Raw genomic sequence first — 19,478 nt, forward strand, 5'->3', positions numbered from 1 at the left:
TTTTTAAATTGTTTTGCAGACATGGGGTCTCACTTTGTTGGCCAGGCTGCTGTCAAACTAATGGCCTCAAGTGACCCTTCCACCCCTGCCTCCCATCCTCGAGGTATGTGCCACCACAAGGAGCACTTGTTCAATTTTCTAAAGAAAAAATTTCTAAAGTAAGGCTGTGGGATGATGGCAGGAAGATAAAAGAAAAACAGAAGAATAAGTTAAAATGACTTATTCACACATATTCTTTTGACAGCAAGAAGAACTGTTAGTATATACATTGCTTACAAACAAACAAACGGCAGATAAACAATGTTGTATAGGAACTTCAACACACACTGTACAATATTCCCACTTTGCTGACATAAGTTATGGAAATTTCGTGGTTTCCTTGAGTGTCGCTACCAGTATTTTGGTCCTCTGACGATTTTTATCAACTTCCTCATCTGTTAACTTCTCTCCAAAGTATGTCATGTCACGACATACTGCCGCTGCACGAACACGGCCAGTGTCTTCCTATTAAACATGTAGAATGCTTTCCTAATTTCTCTTTTTACTCTCTGACTTTGTGTTCTGCACTTTCCTTACTTTTATTGTCAGAAACTCCAGAAAGTCAATCGTACTAATTTATCACGATTTGCTTTATTAATTTATACTATGCTTATATGGAATTTTGCCCAACAGACCTCATTACAATTTGGGCCAGGGCCCAGGGTTAGGTTTGTTTCAGGGTCAGGGCCAGGGCCCAGGGTTAGGCATGTTTTAGGGTCAGGGCCGGGGCCCAGGTTTAGGGTTGTTTTAGGGTCAGGGCCGGGGCTCAGGGATAGCGTTGTTTTAGGGTCACGGCCGGGGCCCAGGGTTAGGGTTGTTTTAGGGTCAGGGCCAGGGCCCAGGGTTAGGCTTGTTTTAGGGTCAGGGACAGGGCCCAGGGTTAGGGTTGCTTTAGGGTCAGGGCCAGGGCCCAGGTTTAGGGTTGTTTTAGGGTCAGGGCCGGGGCCCAGGGTTAGGGTTGTTTTAGGGTCAGGGCCGGGGCCCAGGGTTAGGGTTGTTTTAAGGTCAGGGCCGGGGCCCAGGGTTAGGGTTGCTTTAGGGTTAGGGCCGGGGCCCAGTGTTAGGGTTGTTTTAGGGCCAGGGCTGGGGCCCAGGGTTAGGGTTGTTTTCGGGTCAGGGCCCGGGCCCAGGGTTAGGGTTGTTTTTGGTTCAGGGCCAGGGCCCAGGGTTAGGGTTTTTTTAGGGTCAGGGCCAGGGCCCAGTGTTAGGGTTGTTTTGTGTTCTGGGCCAGGGACCAGGGTTAGGGTTGTTTTAGGGTCGGGGCCGAGGGTTAGGTTTGTTTTAGGGTCGAGGCCCAGGGTTAGGCTTGTTTTAGGATCAGGGCCCAGTGTTAGGGTTGGTTTAGGGTCAGTGCCCTGGGTTAGGGTTGTTTTAGGGTCAGGGCCCAGGGTTAGGGTTGTTTTAGGTTCAGGGCCCAGGGTTAGTTTTGTTTTAGCGTCAGGGACCAGGTTTAGGGTTGTTTTAGGGTGAGGGCCCTGGGTTGGGTTTGTTTTAGGGTAAAGGCCAGGGACCAGGGTTAGGGTTGTTTTAGGGTCAGGGCCAGGGCCCAGGGTTAGGCTTGTTTAAGGGTCAGGGCCAGGGCCCAGGGTTAAGGTTGTTTTAGGGTCACAGCCAGGGCCCAGGGTTAGAGCTGTTTTTGGGTCAGGGCCAGGGCCCAGGGTTAGGGTTGTTTTAGGGTCAGGTCCAGGGCCCAGGGTTAGGCTTGTTTTAGGGTCATGGCTGGGGCTCAGGTTTAGGGTTGTTTTAGGGTCAGGGCCGGGGTCCAGGGTTAGGGTTGTGTTAGGGTCAGGGCCGAGGCCCAGGGTTAGGGTTGTCTTAGGGTCAGGGCCTGGGCCCAGGGTTAGGCTTGTTTTACGGTCAGAGCCGGGGACCAGGGTTAGGGTTGTTTTAGGGTCAGGGTTAGGGCCAGTGCCCAGGGTTGGGGATGTTTTAGGTTCAGGGCGAGGGCCCAGGGTTAGGCTTGTTTTAGGGTCAGGGCTAGGGCCCAGGGTTAGGGTTGTTTTAGGGTCACGGCCAGGGCCCAGGGTTAGGCTTGTTTTAGGGTCAGGGCCAGGGCCCAGGGTTAGGGTTGTTTTAGGGTCAGGGCCAGGGCCCAGGGTTAGGCTTGTTTTAGGTTCAGGGCCAGGGCCCAGGGTTAGGGTTGTTTTAGGGTCAAGGCCAGGGCCCTGGTTTAGGGTTGTTTTAGGGTCAGGGCCAGGGCCCAGGGTTAGGGTGGTTTTAGGGTCAGGACTTGGGCCCAGGTTTAGGCTTGTTTTAGTGCTAGGGCCCAGGGTTAGGGTTGTTTTAGAGTCAGGGCCAGGGCCCAGGGTTAGGGTTGCTTTAGGTCAGGGCCAGGGCCCAGGGTTAGGGTTGCTTTAGGTCAGGGCCAGGGCCCAGGGTTAGGGTTGTTTTAGGTTAGGGCCAGGTCCCAAGTTTAGGGTTGTTTTAGGGTCAGGGCCAGGGCCCAGGGTTAGGGTTGTTTTAGTGTCAGAGCCAGGGCCCAGTGTTAGGCTTGTTTTAGGGTCAGGGCCAGGTCCAAAGTTTAGGCTTGTTTTAGGGTCAGGGACAGGGCCCAGGGTTAGGGTTGTTTTAGGGTCAGGGCCAGGGCCCAGGGTTAGGCTTGTTTTAGGGTCAGGGCCAGGGCCCAGGGTTAGGCTTGTTTTAGGGTCAGGGCCAGGGCCCAAGGTTAGGCTTGTTTTAGGGTAAGGGCCACGGCCCAGGGTTAGGGTTGTTTTAGGCTCAGGGCCGGGGCACAGTGTTAGGGTTGTTTTAGGGTCAGGGCCAGGGCCCAGGGTTAGGGTTGTTTTAGGGTGAGGACCTGGGCCGAGGTTTAGGCTTGTTGTAGTGCCAGGACCCAGGGTGAGGGTTGTTTTGGGGTCAGGGCCAGGGCCCACGGTTAGGCTTGTTTTAGGGTCAGGGCCAGGGCCCAGGGTTAGGCTTGTTTTAGGGTCAGGGCCAGGGCCCAGGGTTAGGGTTGTTTTAGGGTCAGGACCTTCGCCCAGGGTTAGGCTTGTTTTAGTGCCAGGGCCCAGGGTTAGGGTTTTTTTAAGGTCGGGGCCCAGGGTTAGGCTTGTTTTAGGATCAGGGCCCAGGGTTAGGGTTGTTTTAGGGTCAGGGTCCAGGGTTAGTGTTGTTTTAGGGTCAGGGCCCAGGGTCAGGGTTGTTTTAGGGTCAGGGCCCAGGGTTAGGGTTGTTTTAGGGTCAGGGCCAGGGCCGAGGGTTATGCTTGTTTTAGGGTCAGGGCAGGGCCCAGGGTTAGGGTTGTTTTAGGGTCAGGGCCAGGGCCCAGGGTTATGCTTGTTTTAGGGTCAGGGCCAGGGCCCAGGGTTAGGGTTGTTTTAGGGTCAGGACCTGCTCCCAGTGTTAGGCTTGTTTTAGTGCCAGGGCCCAGGGTTACGGTTGTTTTATGGTCAGGGCCAGGGACCAGGATTAGGCTTGTTTTAGTGCCAGGGCCCAGGGTTCGGGTTGTTTTAGGGTCAGGGCCAGGTCCCAGGTTCAGGGTTGTTTTAGGTCAGTGCCAGGGCCCAGCATTAGGATTGTTTTAGGGTCAGGGCCAGGGCCCAGGTTTAGGGGTGCTTTAGGGTCAGGGCCAGGGCCCAGCGTTAGGGTTGTTTTAGGGTCAGGGCCAGGGCCCAGGGTTAGGCTTGTTTTAGGGTCAGGGCCAGGGCCCAGGGTTAGGCTTGTTTTAGGGTCAGGGCCAGGGCCCAGGGTTAGGCTTGTTTTAGGGTCAGGGCCAAGTCCCAGGGTTAGGGCTGTTTTTGGGTCAGGTCCAGGGCCCAGGGTTAGGGTTGTTTTAGGTCAGGGCCCAGGGTTAGGGTTGTTTTAGGTTGAGTGCCCATGGTTGGGTTTATTTTAGGGTCAGGGCCAGGGTCCAGGGTTAGGGTTGTTTTAGGGTCCGGGCCAGGGCCCAGGGTTAGGCTTGTTTTAGGGTCAGGGCCAGGGCCCAGGGTTAGGGTTGTTTTAGGTTCAGGGCCACGTCCCAGGGTTAGGGTTGTTTTAGGGTCAGGACCTGGGCCCAGGCTTAGGCTTGTTTTAGTGCCAGGGCCCAGGGTTAGGGTTGTTTTAGGGTCAGTGCCAGGGCCCCGGTTTAGGGTTGTTTTAGGTCAGGGCCAGGGCCTAGGGTTAGGGTTGTTTTAGGTCAGGGCCAGGTCCCAGGTTTAGGGTTGTTTTAGGGTCAGGGCCAGGGCCTAGGGTTAGGGTTGTTTTAGGGTCAGGGCCAGGGCCCAGGTTTAGGGTTGTTGTAGGGTCAGGGCCAGGGCCCACGGTTAGGCTTGTTTTAGCGTCAGGACCAGGGCCCAGGGTTAGGCTTGTTTTAGGGTCAGGGCTAGGGCCCAGGGTTAGGGTTGTTTTAGGGTCAGGACCTGGGCCCAGGGTTAGGCTTGTTTTAGTGCCAGGGCCCAGGGTTAGGCTTGTTTTAGGGTCAGGGCCAGGGCCCAGGGTTAGGCTTGTTTTAGGGTGAGGGCCAGCGCCAAGGGATTGGGTTGTTTTAGGGTCAGGGCCAGGGCCCAGAGTTGGGGTTGTTTTGGGGTCAGGGCCAGGGCCCAGGTTTAGGCTTGCTTTAGGGTCAGGGACAGGGCCCAGGTTTAGGGTTGTTTAAGGTCAGGCCCGGGACCCCGGTGTGGGGTTTTAGGCTCAGGGCCAGGGCCCAGTGTTAGGATTTTATTGTCAGGGCCCAGGGTTAGGGTTTTAGGGTCAGGGCCCAGGTTTAGGGTTTTAGTGTCAGGGCCCATGTTTAGGGTGATTTCCAGGAAGTGACCTCACAATGACTCAAGCTACCACTTACTGTTGATTGTGACGAAATGCTAGCTGAGGAACATGCCTTGGGAGCTAAGTGGTTGCTGCCCTTGACTACTATGAAGACTGGTGTGGGAAGGGTCGCTTTGGATGCACTTGAGCTGGGGTCCCCAACCCCTGAGCCTTGGAGCCGTAAGGAGCCACACAGCAGGTGAGTGGTGTCGAGTGAGGGAGTGAGGGAAGCTTCGTCTGTATTTACAGCCACTCCCCTTTGCTCACATTCCCGCTTGAGCTCCACCTTCTCAGATGAGCAGCAGCATTAGATTCTCATAGGAGAACGCACCCTGTTGTGAACCGTGCATGTGAGGGATCTAGGTTGCGCTGTTCTTATGAGAATCTAATACCTATTGATCTGTCACTTTCTCCCATCACGCTCAGGTGGGACCATCCAGTTTCAGGAAAACAAGCTTAACACGCCCACTGATTCTACATTATGGTGAGTTCTATAATTATTTTATTATATATTCCAGTGTAATAATGGAAATGAAGTGCCTAATCAACGTAAATGTGCTTAAATCTTTTGGCCCAGCTCCTACCTCCCGGCAGCCTCGCCAGGCCCAGAACTCTCTCCAGTCAGCCTCTACAGACCAAGCTCATGACTCACAATGGCCTATTTAGGCCCATAGGCTACCTCACGGCAGTCTCCGCAGATGAGCCTACTGCCTCACAACAGCCTCCACAGGCACAGCTCCATCGTTCCAATGGCCTCTTTAGACCCAGCTCCTGCCGCCCAGCCTTCTCTCCAGGCCCTGAACTTTCTCCGTAAGTTGAGGTAGCTGGGACTGTAGGTATACATGATGATACTTGGCTAATTTTTAAATTGTTTTGCAGACATGGGGTCTCACTTTGTTGGCCAGGCTGCTGTCAAACTAATGGCCTCAAGTGACCCTTCCACCCCTGCCTCCCATCCTCGAGGTATGTGCCACCACAAGGAGCACTTGTTCAATTTTCTAAAGAAAAAATTTCTAAAGTAAGGCTGTGGGATGATGGCAGGAAGATAAAAGAAAAACAGAAGAATAAGTTAAAATGACTTATTCACACATATTCTTTTGACAGCAAGAAGAACTGTTAGTATATACATTGCTTACAAACAAACAAACGGCAGATAAACAATGTTGTATAGGAAATTCAACACACACTGTACAATATTCCCACTTTGCTGACATAAGTTATGGAAATTTCGTGGTTTACTTGAGTGTCGCTACCAGTATTTTGGTCCTCTGACGATTTTTATCAACTTCCTCATCTGTTAACTTCTCTCCAAAGTATGTCATGTCACGACATACTGCCGCTGCACGAACACGGCCAGTGTCTTCCTATTAAACATGTAGAATGCTTTCCTAATTTCTCTTTTTACTCTCTGACTTTGTGTTCTGCACTTTCCTTACTTTTATTGTCAGAAACTCCAGAAAGTCAATCGTACTAATTTATCACGATTTGCTTTATTAATTTATACTATGCTTATATGGAATTTTGCCCAACAGACCTCATTACAATTTGGGCCAGGGCCCAGGGTTAGGTTTGTTTCAGGGTCAGGGCCAGGGCCCAGGGTTAGGCATGTTTTAGGGTCAGGGCCGGGGCCCAGGTTTAGGGTTGTTTTAGGGTCAGGGCCGGGGCTCAGGGATAGCGTTGTTTTAGGGTCACGGCCGGGGCCCAGGGTTAGGGTTGTTTTAGGGTCAGGGCCAGGGCCCAGGGTTAGGCTTGTTTTAGGGTCAGGGACAGGGCCCAGGGTTAGGGTTGCTTTAGGGTCAGGGCCAGGGCCCAGGTTTAGGGTTGTTTTAGGGTCAGGGCCGGGGCCCAGGGTTAGGGTTGTTTTAGGGTCAGGGCCGGGGCCCAGGGTTAGGGTTGTTTTAAGGTCAGGGCCGGGGCCCAGGGTTAGGGTTGCTTTAGGGTTAGGGCCGGGGCCCAGTGTTAGGGTTGTTTTAGGGCCAGGGCTGGGGCCCAGGGTTAGGGTTGTTTTCGGGTCAGGGCCCGGGCCCAGGGTTAGGGTTGTTTTTGGTTCAGGGCCAGGGCCCAGGGTTAGGGTTTTTTTAGGGTCAGGGCCAGGGCCCAGTGTTAGGGTTGTTTTGTGTTCTGGGCCAGGGACCAGGGTTAGGGTTGTTTTAGGGTCGGGGCCGAGGGTTAGGTTTGTTTTAGGGTCGAGGCCCAGGGTTAGGCTTGTTTTAGGATCAGGGCCCAGTGTTAGGGTTGGTTTAGGGTCAGTGCCCTGGGTTAGGGTTGTTTTAGGGTCAGGGCCCAGGGTTAGGGTTGTTTTAGGTTCAGGGCCCAGGGTTAGTTTTGTTTTAGCGTCAGGGACCAGGGTTAGGGTTGTTTTAGGGTGAGGGCCCTGGGTTGGGTTTGTTTTAGGGTAAAGGCCAGGGACCAGGGTTAGGGTTGTTTTAGGGTCAGGGCCAGGGCCCAGGGTTAGGCTTGTTTAAGGGTCAGGGCCAGGGCCCAGGGTTAAGGTTGTTTTAGGGTCACAGCCAGGGCCCAGGGTTAGAGCTGTTTTTGGGTCAGGGCCAGGGCCCAGGGTTAGGGTTGTTTTAGGGTCAGGTCCAGGGCCCAGGGTTAGGCTTGTTTTAGGGTCATGGCTGGGGCTCAGGTTTAGGGTTGTTTTAGGGTCAGGGCCGGGGTCCAGGGTTAGGGTTGTGTTAGGGTCAGGGCCGAGGCCCAGGGTTAGGGTTGTCTTAGGGTCAGGGCCTGGGCCCAGGGTTAGGCTTGTTTTACGGTCAGAGCCAGGGACCAGGGTTAGGGTTGTTTTAGGGTCAGGGTTAGGGCCAGTGCCCAGGGTTGGGGATGTTTTAGGTTCAGGGCGAGGGCCCAGGGTTAGGCTTGTTTTAGGGTCAGGGCTAGGGCCCAGGGTTAGGGTTGTTTTAGGGTCACGGCCAGGGCCCAGGGTTAGGCTTGTTTTAGGGTCAGGGCCAGGGCCCAGGGTTAGGGTTGTTTTAGGTTCAGGGCCAGGGCCCAGGGTTAGGCTTGTTTTAGGTTCAGGGCCAGGGCCCAGGGTTAGGGTTGTTTTAGGGTCAAGGCCAGGGCCCTGGTTTAGGGTTGTTTTAGGGTCAGGGCCAGGGCCCAGGGTTAGGGTGGTTTTAGGGTCAGGACTTGGGCCCAGGTTTAGGCTTGTTTTAGTGCTAGGGCCCAGGGTTAGGGTTGTTTTAGAGTCAGGGCCAGGGCCCAGGGTTAGGGTTCCTTTAGGTCAGGGCCAGGGCCCAGGGTTAGGGTTGCTTTAGGTCAGGGCCAGGGCCCAGGGTTAGGGTTGTTTTAGGTTAGGGCCAGGTCCCAAGTTTAGGGTTGTTTTAGGGTCAGGGCCAGGGCCCAGGGTTAGGGTTGTTTTAGTGTCAGAGCCAGGGCCCAGTGTTAGGCTTGTTTTAGGGTCAGGGCCAGGTCCAAAGTTTAGGCTTGTTTTAGGGTCAGGGACAGGGCCCAGGGTTAGGGTTGTTTTAGGGTCAGGGCCAGGGCCCAGGGTTAGGCTTGTTTTAGGGTCAGGGCCAGGGCCCAGGGTTAGGCTTGTTTTAGGGTCAGGGCCAGGGCCCAAGGTTAGGCTTGTTTTAGGGTAAGGGCCACGGCCCAGGGTTAGGGTTGTTTTAGGCTCAGGGCCGGGGCACAGTGTTAGGGTTGTTTTAGGGTCAGGGCCAGGGCCCAGGGTTAGGGTTGTTTTAGGGTGAGGACCTGGGCCGAGGTTTAGGCTTGTTGTAGTGCCAGGACCCAGGGTGAGGGTTGTTTTGGGGTCAGGGCCAGGGCCCACGGTTAGGCTTGTTTTAGGGTCAGGGCCAGGGCCCAGGGTTAGGCTTGTTTTAGGGTCAGGGCCAGGGCCCAGGGTTAGGGTTGTTTTAGGGTCAGGACCTTCGCCCAGGGTTAGGCTTGTTTTAGTGCCAGGGCCCAGGGTTAGGGTTTTTTTAAGGTCGGGGCCCAGGGTTAGGCTTGTTTTAGGATCAGGGCCCAGGGTTAGGGTTGTTTTAGGGTCAGGGTCCAGGGTTAGTGTTGTTTTAGGGTCAGGGCCCAGGGTCAGGGTTGTTTTAGGGTCAGGGCCCAGGGTTAGGGTTGTTTTAGGGTCAGGGCCAGGGCCGAGGGTTATGCTTGTTTTAGGGTCAGGGCAGGGCCCAGGGTTAGGGTTGTTTTAGGGTCAGGGCCAGGGCCCAGGGTTTGGCTAGTTTTAGGGTCAGGGCCAGGGCCCACGGTTAGGGTTGTTTTAGGGTCAGGGCCATGGCCCAGGGTTAGGCTTGTTTTAGGCTCAGGGCCAGGGCCCAGCATTAGGGTTGTTTTAGGTTTAGGGCCAGGGCCCAGGATTAGGCTTGTTTTAGGGTCAAGGACAGGGCCCAGTGTTAGGGTTGTTTTAGGGTCAGGACCTGGGCCCAGGGTTAGGCTTGTTTTAGGGCCAGGGCCCAGGGTTAGGGTTGTTTTAGTGTCAGGGCCAGGTCCCAGGGTTAGGGTTGTTTTAGGGTCAGGGCCAGGGCCCAGGGTTAGGGTTGTTGTAGGGTCAGGGCCAGGGCCGAGCGTTAGGCTTGTTTTAGGGTCAGGGACAGGGCCCATGGCTAGGGTTGTTTTAGGGTCAGGGCCAGGGCCCAGGGTTATGCTTGTTTTAGGGTCAGGGCCAGGGCCCAGGGTTAGGGGTGTTTTAGGGTCAGGACCTGCTCCCAGTTTTAGGCTTGTTTTAGTGCCAGGGCCCAGGGTTACGGTTGTTTTATGGTCAGGGCCAGGGACCAGGATTAGGCTTGTTTTAGTGCCAGGGCCCAGGGTTCGGGTTGTTTTAGGGTCAGGGCCAGGGCCCAGGTTCAGGGTTGTTTTAGGTCAGTGCCAGGGCCCAGCATTAGGATTGTTTTAGGGTCAGGGCCAGGGCCCAGGTTTAGGGGTGTTTTAGGGTCAGGGCCAGGTCCCATCGTTAGGGTTGTTTTAGGGTCAGGGCCAGGGCCCAGGGTTAGGCTTCTTTTAGGGTCAGGGACAGGTCCCAGGGTTAGGCTTGTTTTAGGGTCAGGGCCAGGGCCCAGGGTTAGGCTTGTTTTAGGGTCAGGGACAGGGCCCAGCGTTAGGGTTGTTTAAGGGTCAGGGCCAGGGCCCAGGGTTAGGGTTGTTTTAGGGTCAGGGCGAGGGCCCAAGGTTAGGGTTGTTTTAGGGTCAGGGCCAGGGCCCAGGGTTAGGCTTGTTATAGGGTCAGGGCGAGGGCCCAGGGATAGGGTTGTTTTAGGGTCAGGGCCAGGGCCCAGGGTTAGGGTTGTTTTAGGGTCAGGGCCAGGGCCCAGGGTCAGGTTTGTTTTAGGGTCAGGGCCAGTGCCCACGTTTAGGGTTGTTTTAGGGTCAGGGCCAAGGCCCAGGGTTAGGCTTGTTTTAGGTTCAGGGCCAGGGCCCAGGGTTAGGGTTGTTTTAGGGTCAGGGCCAGGGGCCAGGGTTAGGGTTGCTTTAGGGTCAGGGCCAGGGCCCAGCGTCAGGGTTGTTTTAGGGTCAGGGTCAGGGCCCAGGGTTAGGGTTGTTTTTGGTCAGGGCCCAGGGTTAGGGTTGTTCTAGGTTGAGTGCCCATGGTTGGGTTTATTTTAGGGTCAGGGCCAGGGCCCAGGGTTAGGGTTGTTTTAGGGTCAGGGCCAGGGCCCAGGGTTAGGCTTGTTTTAGGGTCAGGGTCAGGGTCCAGGGTTAGGGTTGTTTTTGGGTCCGGTCCAGGGCCCAGGGTTAGGCTTGTTTTAGGGTCAGGGCCAGGGCCCAGGGTTAGGGTTGTTTTAGGTTCAGGGCCAGGTCCCAGGGTTAGGGTTGTTTTAGGGTCAGGACCTGGGCCCAGGCTTAGGCTTGTTTTAGTGCCAGGGCCCAGGGTTAGGGTTGTTTTAGGGTCAGGGCCAGGGCCCAGGTTTAGGGTTGTTTTAGGTCAGGGCCTGGGCCTAGGGTTAGGGTTGTTTTAGGTCAGGGCCAGGTCCCAGGTTTAGGGTTGTTTTAGGGTCAGGGCCAGGGCCTAGGGTTAGGGTTGTTTTAGTGTCAGGGCCAGGGCCCAGGTTTAGGGTTGTTGTAGGGTCAGGGCCAGGGCCCACGGTTAGGCTTGTTTTAGGGTCAGGACCAGGGCCCAGGGTTAGGCTTGTTTTAAGGTCAGGGCTAGGGCCCAGGGTTAGGGTTGTTTTAGGGTCAGGACCTGGGCCCAGGGTTAGGCTTGTTTTAGGATCAGGGCCCAGGGTTATGGTTGTTTTAGGGTCAGTGCCCTGGGTTAGGGTTGTTTTAGGGTCAGGGCCCATGGTTAGGGTTGTTTTAGGGTCAGGGCCCAGGGTTAGTTTTGTTTTAGGGTCAGGGACCTGGGTTAGGGTTGTTTTATTGTGACGGCCCTGGGTTGGGTTTGTTTTAGGGTAAAGGCCAGGGCCCAGGGTTAGGATTGTTTTAGGGTCAGGGCCAGGGCCCAGGTTTAGGCTTGTTTTAGGATCAGGATCAGGGCCCAGGGTTAGGGTTGTTTTAGGGTCAGGGCCCAGGGTTAGTTTTGTTTTAGGTTCAGGGACCTGGGTTAGGGTTGTTTTAGGGTGAGGGCCCTGGGTTGGGTTTGTTGTAGGGTAAAGGCCAGGGCCCAGGTTTAGGATTGTTTTAGGGTCAGGGCCAGGGCCCAGGGTTAGGCTTGTTTTAGGGTCAGGGCCAGGGCCCACGGTTAGGGTTGTTTTAGGGTCAGGGCCAGGGCCCAGAGTTAGGCTTGTTTTAGGCTCAGGGCCAGGGCCCAGCGTTAGGGTTGTTTTAGGTTCAGGGCCAGGGCCCAGGATTAGGCTTGTTTTAGGGTCAAGGACAGTGCCCAGTGTTAGGGTTGTTTTAGGGTCAGGACCTGGGCCCAGGGTTAGGCTTGTTTTAGGGCCAGGGCCCAGGGTTAGGGTTGTTTTAGTGTCAGGGCCAGGTCCCAGGGTTAGGGTTGTTTTAGGGTCAGGGCCAGGGCCCAGGGTTAGGGTTGTTGTAGGGTCAGGGCCAGGGCCGAGCGTTAGGCTTGTTTTAGGGTCAGGGTCAGGGCCCATGGTTAGGGTTGTTTTAGGGTCAAGGCCAGGGCCCAGGGTTGTGCTTGTTTTAGGGTCAGGGCCAGGGCCCAGGGTTAGGGTTGTTTTAGGGTCAGGACCTGCTCCCAGTGTTAGGCTTGTTTTAGTGCCAGGGCCCAGGGTTACGGTTGTTTTATGGTCAGGGCCAGGGACCAGGATTAGGCTTGTTTTAGTGCCAGGGCCCAGGGTTCGGGTTGTTTTAGGGTCAGGGCCAGGGCCCAGGTTCAGGGTTGTTTTAGGTCAGTGCCAGGGCCCAGCATTAGGATTGTTTTAGGGTCAGGGCCAGGGCCCAGGTTTAGGGGTGCTTTAGGGTCAGGGCCAGGGCCCAGCGTTAGGGTTGTTTTAGGGTCAGGGCCAGGGCCCAGGGTTAGGCTTGTTTTAGGGTCAGGGCCAGGGCCCAGGGTTAGGCTTGTTTTAGGGTCAGGGTCAGGGCCCAGGGTTAGGCTTGTTTTAGGGTCAGGGCCAAGTCCCAGGGTTAGGGTTGTTTTTGGGTCAGGTCCAGGGCCCATGGTTAGGGTTGTTTTAGGTCAGGGCCCAGGGTTAGGGTTGTTTTAGGTTGAGTGCCCATGGTTGGGTTTATTTTAGGGTCAGGGCCAGGGTCCAGGGTTAGGGTTGTTTTAGGGTCCGGGCCAGGGCCCAGGGTTAGGCTTGTTTTAGGGTCAGGGCCAGGGCCCAGGGTTAGGGTTGTTTTAGGTTCAGGGCCACGTCCCAGGGTTAGGGTTGTTTTAGGGTCAGGACCTGGGCCCAGGCTTAGGCTTGTTTTAGTGCCAGGGCCCAGGGTTAGGGTTGTTTTAGGGTCAGGGCCAGGGCCCCGGTTTAGGGTTGTTTTAGGTCAGGGCCATGGCCTAGGGTTATGGTTGTTTTAGGTCAGGGCCAGGTCCCAGGTTTAGGGTTGTTTTAGGGTCAGGGCCAGGGCCTAGGGTTAGGGTTGTTTTAGGGTCAGGGCCAGGGCCCAGGTTTAGGGTTGTTGTAGGGTCAGGGCCAGGGCCCACGGTTAGGCTTGTTTTAGGGTCTGGACCAGGGCCCAGGGTTAGGCTTGTTTTAGGGTCAGGGCTAGGGCCCAGGGTTAGGGTTGTTTTAGGGTCAGGACCTGGGCCCAGGGTTAGGCTTGTTTTAGTGCCAGGGCCCAGGGTTAGGGTTGTTTTAGGGTCAGGGCCAGGGCCCAGGTTTAGGGTTGTTTTAGGTCAGGGCCATGGCCTAGGGTTATGGTTGTTTTAGGTCAGGGCCAGGTCCCAGGTTTAGGGTTGTTTTAGGGTCAGGGCCAGGGCCTAGGGTTAGGGTTGTTTTAGGGTCAGGGCCAGGGCCCAGGTTTAGGGTTGTTGTAGGGTCAGGGCCAGGGCCCACGGTTAGGCTTGTTTTAGGGTCTGGACCAGGGCCCAGGGTTAGGCTTGTTTTAGGGTCAGGGCTAGGGCCCAGGGTTAGGGTTGTTTTAGGGTCAGGACCTGGGCCCAGGGTTAGGCTTGTTTTAGTGCCAGGGCCCAGGGTTAGGGTTGTTTTAGGGTCAGGGCCAGGGCCCAGGGTTAGGCTTGTTTTAGGGTCAGGGCCAGCGCCAAGGGATTGGGTTGTTTTAGGGTCAGGGCCAGGGCCCAGAGTTAGGGTTGTTTTGGGGTCAGGGCCAGGGCCCAGGGTTAGGCTTGCTTTAGGGTCAGGGACAGGGCCCAGGGTTAGGGTTGTTTAAGGTCAGGGCCGGGACCCCGGTGTGGGGTTTTAGGCTCAGGGCCAGGGCCCAGTGTTAGGATTTTATTGTCAGGGCCCAGGGTTAGGGTTTTAGGGTCAGGGCCCAGGGTTAGGGTTTTAGTGTCAGGGCCCATGTTTAGGGTGATTTCCAGGAAGTGACCTCACAATGACTCAAGCTACCACTTACTGTTGATTGTGACGAAATGCTAGCTGAGGCACATGCCTTGGGAGCTAAGTGGTTGCTGCCCTTGACTACTATGAAGACTGGTGTGGGAAGGGTCGCTTTGGATGCACTTGAGCTGGGGTCCCCAACCCCTGAGCCTTGGAGCCGTAAGGAGCCACACAGCAGGTGAGTGGTGTCGAGTGAGGGAGTGAGGGAAGCTTCGTCTGTATTTACAGCCACTCCCCTTTGCTCACATTCCCGCTTGAGCTCCACCTTCTCAGATGAGCAGCAGCATTAGATTCTCATAGGAGAACGCACCCTGTTGTGAACCGTGCATGTGAGGGATCTAGGTTGCGCTGTTCTTATGAGAATCTAATACCTATTGATCTGTCACTTTCTCCCATCACGCTCAGGTGGGACCATCCAGTTTCAGGAAAACAAGCTTAACACGCCCACTGATTCTACATTATGGTGAGTTCTATAATTATTTTATTATATATTCCAGTGTAATAATGGAAATGAAGTGCCTAATCAACGTAAATGTGCTTAAATCTTTTGGCCCAGCTCCTACCTCCCGGCAGCCTCGCCAGGCCCAGAACTCTCTCCAGTCAGCCTCTACAGACCAAGCTCATGACTCACAATGGCCTATTTAGGCCCATAGCCTACCTCACGGCAGTCTCCGCAGATGAGCCTACTGCCTCACAACAGCCTCCACAGGCACAGCTCCATTGTTACAATGGCCTCTTTAGACCCAGCTCCTGCCGCCCAGCCTTCTCTCCAGGCCCTGAACTTTCTCCGTAAGTTGAGGTAGCTGGGACTGTAGGTATACATGATGATACTTGGCTAATTTTTAAATTGTTTTGCAGACATGGGGTCTCACTTTGTTGGCCAGGCTGCTGTCAAACTAATGGCCTCAAGTGACCCTTCCACCCCTGCCTCCCATCCTCGAGGTATGTGCCACCACAAGGAGCACTTGTTCAATTTTCTAAAGAAAAAATTTCTAAAGTAAGGCTGTGGGATGATGGCAGGAAGATAAAAGAAAAACAGAAGAATAAGTTAAAATGACTTATTCACACATATTCTTTTGACAGCAAGAAGAACTGTTAGTATATACATTCCTTACAAACAAACAAACGGCAGATAAACAATGTTGTATAGGAACTTCAACACACACTGTACAATATTCCCACTTTGCTGACATAAGTTATGGAAATTTCGTGGTTTCCTTGAGTGTCGCTACCAGTATTTTGCTTCTCTGATGATTTTTATCAACTTCCTCATCTGTTAACTTCTCTCCAAAGTATGTCATGTCACGACATGCTGCCGCTGCACGAACACAGCCAGTGTCTTCCTATTAAACATGTAGAATGCTTTCCTAATTTCTCTTTTTACTCTCTGTCTTTGTGTTCTGCATTTTCCTTACTTTTATTGTCAGAAACTCCAGAAAGTCAATCGTACTAATTTATCATGATTTGCTTTATTAATTTATACTTTGCTTATATGGAATTTTGCCCAACAGACCTCATTACATTTTCTAACCTGTTTTATTTTGTTTTTTTTTTTTCTGAGACAGGGTCTCCCTCTGTTGTCCGAGGCTGGAGGGTAGTAGTGCTATCGCAGCTGACTGCAGCCTCAACCTTCCAGGCTGAAGCGATCCTCCCATCTCAACCTCCCACGTGGCTGAGACTACAGGTGCTTGCCACTACGCCCAACTAATATTTGGTATTTTCGTACACGTGGATTCCAGAGGGGTGACAGCGAAACGTGAGTAAGCATGGATTTTGGTATATGCAGAGATGGGGGGCTGTAACTAATTCTGTATACTGAGGGACGGCAACTGTATATGTTTTTACAATTACGCTGTAGGATACATACTGTTGCATAGCCTGGAAAATAATAATTTTTAATGGAGTGGAAGAATAATAATAATATTGCTAAAAGTAGCAGCTGGCCAGGTGTGGTGGCTCACACTGGTAATCGCAACACTTTGGGAGGCTGAGGCAGGAGGATGGCTTGAGGCCAAGAGTTTGCGACAGGCCTTGGAAACAAAGGGGGAGTCACCATCCCTACAGAAAAATACATGAATTAGCCTAGTGTGGTGGCACGTTCCTGTAGTCCCAGCTACTTGGGAGGCTGAGGTGGGAGGATCACTCAAGCCCAGGGAGGCTGAGACTGCAGTGAGTCATGATCAGGCCTCTGCACTCCAGCCTGGGTGACAGAGTGAGACCCTGTCTCAAAACAACAAAAAAGTAGCAGCTAACATCAACTGACCTTTTATACCAGGTGCCTATTGATACCATAGTTTAATTTCTTAGAACTGTTTCTTATTTCACTTACCAACTCTGTCTTCAGTTACTCCCAGATTTTTACTGTGTGTGTACAGATGACCTTTTGTTTAGATTGAATTGTCTCCCCAGAAGTAAGATTACTGTGAGTCATGGTGAATGGACATTCTCATTACCCTTGATGTAAATTGACAGGGTTTTGGGTGCCTCCCAGCTATAATCTTAGCACTTTGGGAGGCTAAGAGAGGAGGATTGCTTGAGGCCAAGAGTTGGAGGAGGCAGTATGGCAGTATGGTGAGACCCTGTCTCCATTATTTTAAAAAATTGACAAGCTTTACCCGGGAAGGCTTATACACAATTTAAACACCCCTCATAGTATAAGAAAGTGCCCATTTCACTGCACCTTTGCCAGCACAGGGTATTATAATTTAGTAAGTCATTTTTTGTTTGATTATTTTAAATAGATAAAAGACCTCATATTACTTTACTTGTCACATTTCAACATCTTTCCTTAGCTTATTAGCTCTACCTCTTTTCTGTCTGTAAATGGTTGTTGTTGTTTTGTTCTTTGAGACAGGGTCTTGCTCTGTCACCAGGCTAGACTGTAGTGGCATAATCATGCCTCGCTGCAGCCTTGACCTCCCAGGCTCAAACTTCAGCATTCCGAGTAGCTGGGACTACAAGTGTGCACCACCACTCCCAGCTAACTTTTTTCTTCTTTTGGATAGAGACAGGTTCTCACTGTGTTGTCCAGACCGGTCTCTAGCTCCTGGCCTTAAGCAATCCTCCTGCATTAGCTTCTCAAATTGCTGGAATTTCAGGCATGAGCCACCATGCCTGGCCTGGGCTAGTCCTGTATTCTCTAGAGTTCTCTTTACTTTGTGCTAGCCAATCTCTCATTATGCTGTTCACCTGTTATAATGAATAATTCTCCGTATTAAATTTTACCACTTTAAACTTTTGAGTGGTTTATGCTTCCTGATTGGACTCTGACTAATACGTTAGGAAGGGTCCCAGGGTTTATCCACACAGATGGGATTTGGGCATAGGTTTGGTTTCCCAGGGGGCAGTGCTGAGCTCTTTGCCAGTGGGAAATGGGATGCTGGTGATTTCCAGGAAGTGACCTCACAGTGACTCAAGCTACCACTTACTGTTGATTGTGATGAAATGCCAGCTGAGGCACATGCCTTGGGAGCTAAGTGGTTGCTGCCCTTGACCACTATGAAGACTGGTGTGGGAAGGGTCGCTTTGGATGCACTTGAGCAGGGGTCCCCAACCCCTGAGCCATAGAGCCGTAGGGAGCCACACAGCAGGAGGTGAGTGGTGTCGAGTGAGGGAGTGAGGGAAGCTTCGTCTGTATTTACAGCCACTCCCCTTTGCTCACATTCCCGCTTGAGCTCCACCTTCTCAGATGAGCAGCAGCATTAGATTCTCATAGGAGAACGCACCCTGTTGTGAACCATGCATGTGAGGGATCTAGGTTGCGCTGTGCTTATGAGTATCTAATACCTATTGATCTGTCACTTTCTCCCATCACACTCAGGTGGGACCATCCAGTTTCAGGAAAACAAGCTTAACACGCCCACTGATTCTACATTATGGTGAGTTGTATAATCATTTTATTATATATTGGATATATAATACGTATATATATTTATATATATGTAATAATGGAAATAAAGTGCCTAATAAATGTAAATGTGCTTAAATCTTTTTAAGCAGATTCTTCAGGCCCAGCATCTGCCTCACTGTGGACCCCCCAAGCCAAGCTCCCAACCTTTCAGCAGCTTCTACACACCCAGCTCCCGCCTGCCAGTGGCCTCTTCAGGCCCATGGGGCTCGTTCCTCACAACAGCCTTTCCAGTCCCAGTTTTTCCCTTCCGGCGGCCTCTCCGGGCTGAGAACCTCCTCAAGTCGGCCTCTCCAGACTCACTTGCACCCTCCAGGCGTCCTCTCCGGGCCAAGCTCCTCTTCCTGGCTGCGTCTCCAGGCCTGACTCCTGCCTCTCAACAACCTCTTTGGACTCAGTGCCTACCCATCTCCTGGCGTCCTTGGTCGGCCCACAGCTTCCTCAAGCCAAGCTCCCCAGGCCCAGGTCAGGCCTCACGGTGCCCCCTCCACGATGAGCTCCTGCCCTCCAATGGCACCTGCAGGACCCAAATGGTCTCCGGTCGGTGGGCTCCTCCACGCCAAGCTTGGGCCTCCCGGTGACCTCTGCAGGCCCAAGTTGTCCTGAAGTCGGCATCTCCCAGCCATGCCTCCCAGCAAGTAAGCAAGCTCTTTTGGCTCAACTCCTGCCCAGCTCCCAACCGCCTTTGTAGGTCCCGAACTTTCTCCAGCCAAGTTCTTTGGGCCTCATTCCTGCCGCCCGGTGGCCTGTACGGGCCCAGCAATGGTTGGAGAACGGCCTCTGCAGGTCCCGCTCTTGCCTCCCAGGGGCCTCTCCAGGCCCAGCTCTTGCCCCCACGGCGGCCACCTGGGGCCAAGTCCCTGCCTGCCTCCCAGCAGCCCGCATGCGGCCCAGCTCCTCCCTCACGGTGGCCTGTTGATGCCCATGCCTCTGGTACCCTGCCCAGAGGCATGAGCCCCTGCCACACACTGGCTCCTCCCACGCTGAGAGAGGTCAGTGTGAGCCCTTGCCTCACACCGGCCCCTCCCATCCTGAGAGAGGTCAGCGTGAGCCCCTTGACTCACACTGGCTCCTCCCACGCTGAGAGAGGTCAGCGTGAGCCCTTGCCTCACACCGGCCCCTCCCATGCTGAGAGAGGTCGGCGTGAGCCCTTGACTCACACCGGCCCCTCCCACGGTGAGAGAGGTCAGCGTCAGCCCCTTGCCTCACACCGGCCCCTCCCACGCTGAGAGAGGTCGGCGTGAGCCCTTGCCTCACACCGGCCCCTCCCACGCTGAGAGAGGTCAGCGTCAGCCCCTTGCCTCACACCGGCCCCTCCCACGCTGAGAGAGGTTGGCGTGAGCCCCTTGCCTCACACCGGCCCCTCCCACGCTGAGAGAGGTCGGCGTGAGCCCTTGCCTCACACCGGCCCCTCCCACGCTGAGAGAGGTCAACATGAGTCCCTTGCCTCACACCGGCCCCTCCCACGCTGAGAGAGGTCGGCGTGAGCCCTTGCCTCACACCGGCCCCTCCCACGCTGAGAGAGGTCAACATGAGCCCCTTGCCTCACACCGGCCCCTCCCACGCTGAGAGAGGTCAACATGAGCCCCTTGCCTCACACTGGCCCCTCCCACGCTGAGAGAGGTCAACATGAGCCCCTTGCCTCACACCGGCCCCTCCCACGCTGAGAGAGGTCAACATGAGCCCCTTGCCTCACACCGGCCCCTCCCACGCTGAGAGAGGTCGGCGTGAGCCCTTGCCTCACACCGGCCCCTCCCACGCTGAGAGAGGTCAACATGAGCCCCTTGCCTCACACCGGCCCCTCCCACGCTGAGAGAGGTCAACATGAGCCCCTTGCCTCACACCAGCCCCTCCCACGCTGAGAGAGGTCGGCGTGAGCCCTTGCCTCACACCGGCCCCTCCCACGCTGAGAGAGGTCAACATGAGCCCCTTGCCTCACACCGGCCCCTCCCACGCTG

General features: G+C 54.3%; 1 long non-coding RNA gene across 4 annotated transcripts in view; it reads left to right on the forward strand.

Moving 5' to 3' along the window:
* Window positions 1-18,355, forward strand: part of LOC134758145 (uncharacterized) — a 45,936-nt gene extending 27,581 nt beyond the window's left edge. The window contains exons 10-16 of one of the 4 annotated variants that reach the window (XR_010133089.1): window positions 5,191-5,248; window positions 5,342-5,574; window positions 14,019-14,076; window positions 14,170-14,402; window positions 15,179-15,369; window positions 17,434-17,491; window positions 17,613-18,355. This is a non-coding gene — a long non-coding RNA (uncharacterized lncRNA). Of the gene's footprint in view, window positions 1-5,190; window positions 5,249-5,341; window positions 5,585-14,018; window positions 14,077-14,169; window positions 14,403-15,178; window positions 15,370-17,433; window positions 17,492-17,612 lie in introns of all 4 variants that reach the window. The other 3 variants (XR_010133091.1, XR_010133088.1, XR_010133090.1) reach the window with 3 other exon arrangements.
* The last annotated feature ends 1,123 nt before the right edge of the window (window positions 18,356-19,478 follow it).

The sequence above is a fragment of the Gorilla gorilla genome, chromosome 2 (genome assembly GCF_029281585.2).
Source record: "Gorilla gorilla gorilla isolate KB3781 chromosome 2, NHGRI_mGorGor1-v2.1_pri, whole genome shotgun sequence".
Classification (NCBI taxonomy): Eukaryota; Metazoa; Chordata; class Mammalia; order Primates; family Hominidae; genus Gorilla; species Gorilla gorilla.